The sequence below is a fragment of the Penaeus monodon genome, chromosome 8 (genome assembly GCF_015228065.2).
Source record: "Penaeus monodon isolate SGIC_2016 chromosome 8, NSTDA_Pmon_1, whole genome shotgun sequence".
Lineage (NCBI taxonomy): Eukaryota > Metazoa > Arthropoda > Malacostraca > Decapoda > Penaeidae > Penaeus > Penaeus monodon.
The window spans coordinates 46,483,108-46,488,107 of record NC_051393.1 but is presented as its reverse complement, the minus strand read 5'-3'; the positions used below and the strand labels follow the sequence as shown (position 1 = coordinate 46,488,107).

The following is a 5,000-nucleotide window of genomic DNA, read 5'->3' as shown; positions in this document are numbered from 1 at the left end:
ACACACACACACACACACACACACACACACACACACACACACACACACACACACACACACACACACACACACACACACTCCCCATCTCGTAGGATGAATTTAACTAATGATATAACTGATCTCTAATTATAATAAATAACTATTATGATCCATGTGTTTTGAATATGCAAGTAACCTCCCACAGAACTAAAACCCACACACTCTGACTGACCTACAAAGAACAGAAAAGTTCTGTTATTTCTAAGTGTGAACTAGATTGTGTGGGTTCAAATCCTTGTCGGGAAGGTTATTTATACATCATATCACTGCGTCACTGACTAAGCATGTTTTCTTCTGTGGTTATATAAGGGAGTGAGTTATTTTAATGGATTGTTTTCTTTAAGTGTACGTTGCAGTTATAGCCGGTGGAAAACTGGTTGTTATTGTATTTGCTGTTGGCGTACAGTGTAGAGTACTTCCTCTCTCTCGCTAAAAGTATGTGTTTATATAATATTGTTCGGTGTGCATATACCTATTTATCTAACTACCTACATACATATGTACATCCATACACACACACACACACACACACACACACACACACACACACACACACACACACACACACACACACACACACACACACACACACACACACACACACACACACACACACACACACACACATGCGTCCTCACACACACACACACAAATATATATATATATATATATATATATATATATATATATATATATATATATATATATATTTAAACATATATACATACATATACCTATACATTCATGTGTGTGTGTGAGTGTGGGTGTAGGTGTGTACATTAATAAGGATAAAATGCAAGTGATATGTAAACTTTTATGAAAAAAGCATAAGTGTTTGTATTTTCATATTTGTCATATTTGTATTGGTCGTTTTGGAATCAGGAATAAAATTATTTGTATTACTGTTTTAATCACAATATGAAAAGTATTAATATTTGCATTTGTGTTTATGAGCACATGAAAAGCATTTTAATTTGTATTTGACTTTTTAAAAATCAGTATTTGATCCAACTCTGGTGTGTATCTTTCTATCCATGTATATGCATATAATCATTGTTATGAGTGTACATACGTTCGTGTGTGCGTGCGAGCATGTGTATTCACGTTCCCACACGAAGGTCGAAAGATCGCCTCCTCCCGCAGAGGCGCTGCATGCGAGACTAACGCAGGCTGCCTTCTCCTCCCGCAGGCAAGAGCTTCAACCTGACCATCACCATCAGCACGTCACCGCCCCAGGTCACCACCTACTGCAAGGCTATCAAGGTCACGGTCGACGGCCCTCGGGAACCTCGCTCCAAAGCACGTGAGTACATCCACTCCTTTGCCACCCTCCCCTACACCTCCTCCCCCACACCTCTCCTACACCTCCTCCCCCACACCTCCTCCCCCACACCTCCTTCCCTACACCCCCTCCCCTACACGTCCTCCCCCACACTCGCCTCCCTTCCCTCCTTCCCTTCTCCCCTGCACTGGCTTCCCTTCCTCCTTCTCTTTGCCCTCTCTCCTCCATCCTTCTTTCCTTGCCTCCGTCATCCTCCTCTTTCTCTTCGTCCTCCTCTTTTTTTCTCTTTCTCCTCTTTCTTCTCCTCCTTTTCCGCCCCCTTTTCTTTCTCCTCGTTCTCCTCCCCGTCCTCCTCTTCCTCTTCCTCCTCCTCCTTCTCCTCCTCCTCCTCCTCCTCCTCCTCCTCCTCCTCCTCCTCCTCCTCCTCCTCCTTCTTTGCCATCACCCTTCTCTCTTTTGCTCCCCTTCCCCCCATTCTCTCTTTTCCTTTGCACCCCATCCTTTACTTTTGTTTCCTCTTGGCGGAAAATTTAATCTTCGCATTCGATCAGTTTTAAATCCCCCCCCCCCCCCTCTCTCTCTCTCTCTCTCTCTCTCTCTCTCTCTCCTCTCCTCTCCTCTCTCTCTCTCTCTCTCTCTCTCTCTCTCTCTCTCTCTCTCTCTCTCTCTCTCTCTCTCTCTTCCTTTTTATCGCCGTCCATAATTCTCGCCGGCGCATGCATTTAGATCCGCGGATATCTATTATCATGCATTATTGCAGCGCAAGGTTTATATCCCTATTCACACCGCCGTACCAAATTACCCTCGACAGATATTTACCGCGACCAGGCAATGAAAGGTGTGGGTTTAGTGCCCCTTATTAAACGTGATGAATGTATGTAAATTGCCGCCGCATCCGAGGTGTAAGGTGGCAATTCCAGGCCGATTCCTGCGTTCGGTGATCCATCTTTCGCCACGGCAACTCTCGCCCGGACGTGAAAGGGCTACGGGGGGACTCACTGCATGGCGAGTTTTCACGTGTTGATGCACTCGGTAGTTTCGTGTAACGCGATCGCCATAATCGCCTTGCGTGTATTGCGCTTCACCCCTTTTCCCTCCCCTCTCGGTTTTCCCCTTTTCTCTCCTTTCCCTTACCTCTTCCTTCCTCTCCCTCCCCCTCTCCCTTCTCGCTCCCCCCTTTTTTGGAGGAGAGAAATCATATTTAGCAAGTATGAAAATTATAGTTTATGACTGTTGATGATATTTCGAATCAGGCGATGATTACATACTCATTCGTTGCGTCGATTATGCTTCGTTTTTTTCTCTCTCCCTCTTTTTGAACATCGTAATTTATACATCGCAAAATCCCTAATTCCTCTTCCGTTATCTTACCCTTTATTGCCATTTGTCTTAGCCTTCTATCTGCCTTCGCCGCCTCTCCGCCTCTTGCCCACAGACACAAAGATCAGTGATTTAAGACTTAATTTTGATGTATTGCAAAGCGTATCCTGGGGTCCCTTAGTCTCAGTGTGGGCTTTGCCTGACAGTACCTTCCGTTTTCTTTAAGGGGATACTTTATGAAGTCATTTATCCGGCATTATAGTGATTGATATTCATTTTTTTTTATCTGCAATTACGCTCGGGCATTATTTTATCTTGATACCGATCGTCAGCAATGCCAGCCGCCAATCAGACATCAGGAACGTGGTTATTTTCTTATCGTTGGGGGATAATACAAATCGTATGAAGGAGCTTGCTGACATGAATGTTAAGTAAGAGAGATGTATCTATATTCTTTGTCGAAATTCGTGTATAGAAATACACATACGTGCATGCACATACGCATACACGGACACATATTCACATGCACCATCTTGTGGTGCTCCTTCGTATCAGGCCTTTTTTTTCGTTTTCTGAACGTGATGTAATATGCGTCGGAATCTGAGTAGGAAGTCCTCTATGGGTTTCAATTTCCTTTATTAGCCGCCGGCCCATCGCCCTCGTCCCCGCGTGTAGACATCCCGCGTTAAACGTTTCTCCCCCGGGTGGCTGGGGAGCGGAATGCGGCACGGAGGTGAACCTGGGACTCCGGGGTCGCGTTCTTATTGCTGATTGTCGATACATGACGGTCCGCGGTGTTCGCTGCCGACGATAAAGGAGCGACGTGAGTCTATTTCCTGATGGAGTGGGAGAATTTCGCAGCGTTTATGTTAATTACCCGCTTTTAAGAGAGGAGCGTAGAGATTGGCAGTGAGGGTCGGGGAGGATAATATGAGGTCACGTGATCTAAGACGCTTTCGGAATGAATAAGCGTTTGGAGAAGTATAAAAGAAGGAGGACAGCGAATATCCGGGAAAATTGTCGTTGTTGATTACCGTCGGCGAGCAGCACGTGACGATCCCCGCCGTCGGTTCCTTCACTCGGTCTCGGGTCGGGGCTTCAGCGCGCTGCTTTCGTCGCCGTGGCGACTCCCCGGCGGTTCACGGGCCACGAAATTTAGCGTGAGTGGCGTCGCGAAGACATCGGGAGCTGAACTAATTGATTCTTGGTCGAGATTGTCGCCTGACGGATGGCTGGCGCGCCCCCGGCGGAGATAATGGGGGTCCTGTTTGTCGTCTGCGCAGGCGCGTGTGAACACCCGTCCCTCAGGTGTCCCGAATTTCTCGAGCGGATTTGACTTCTGTGTTACGAAGCGGCGTTGAAATCCACAGTGGGCGAGGGCAGAGGAGGCGGGGTGAAGACAGGCCTTTGCTCTAATTGCGTGTTTGCGCACTTAATAAATGAGACACGTCTTTTTCATCCGCATTTTGCCGTTATTCCATTTTTTCCCCGTCGAGAATGGACGTATGCGGATACATATTTATGAATTTTGTTGAGGACCTACACCGCATGTAGGTTGCGCGAAAGGAACCGTGAAAATATGTATTTAGGTGAATTTCTCGTGTTGTCTTTATCTCCTCCACTCACCACCTACTCCTTCCCTTCCCTTTATGTGTTCCCTTCAGTTCCACCCTCCTTCCCTCCTCCATTTTGCATTCCCTTGCTCATAAGTGGCCACCCCCCTCCCTTCCGTGCAGGTGTTCAGTCTCCCTTTCCTCCTCCCCTTCTCTCCCCCTCTCTCTTTCCCTCTGATTCCCACTCTATTTAGCCTCCTCTCTTCCCCTTCTATTTCCTTCCCTTCCCTGTAGGTGACTCCCCATCCTTCTCCCACTCTCCGACTCTCCTTCCTTCCCTGTAGGTGTCCATAAGTCCTCCTTCCCCTCTTCCTCCCCTTCCCTCAGCCCCTCAGTCCTCCACCCTCCATCCTCCACTCTCTAATCTCGACCCTCCATCCTCACCCTCTACCCTCACCCTCCACCCTCACCCACACCCAGCCACCCACTTCCCGACATGCATGAGGGAGAGAGTGTGTTCTCCCACCGTGTCGTTATGTATTTTGGCCGAAGTACGCTTATTAATCATAAATATTTATAGCAGGCGGAACTTGATGTATGGCTTTCGGAGAGTTAAAGGTAGGATGGCAAGCGGAAGGGTTGAGACAGAGATATTACACGCACATGAACGCACGGAGAATGAGAGAGAGAGAGAGAGAGAGAGAGAGAGAGAGAGAGAGAGAGAGAGAGAGAGAGAGAGAGAAAGAGAGAGAGAGAGAGAGAGAGGGAGAGAAAGAGAGAGATTACCAATTTCTCACGCATTCGAG

The 5,000-nt window shown here is 47.2% G+C and overlaps 1 protein-coding gene across 3 annotated transcripts in view; it reads left to right on the top strand.

Annotated features, from left to right (window-relative positions):
- Nucleotides 1-1,192: 1,192 nt before the first annotated feature.
- Nucleotides 1,193-5,000, top strand: part of LOC119576379 (transcription factor btd-like) — a 73,065-nt gene continuing 69,257 nt past the window's right edge. For 2 of the 3 annotated variants that reach the window (XM_037924039.1, XM_037924036.1), the window contains exon 1: nucleotides 1,193-1,342. The gene's annotated coding sequence lies outside the window, so the exon portion shown is untranslated. The remainder of the gene's footprint in view (nucleotides 1,343-5,000) is intronic. The other variant, XM_037924037.1, reaches the window with a different exon arrangement.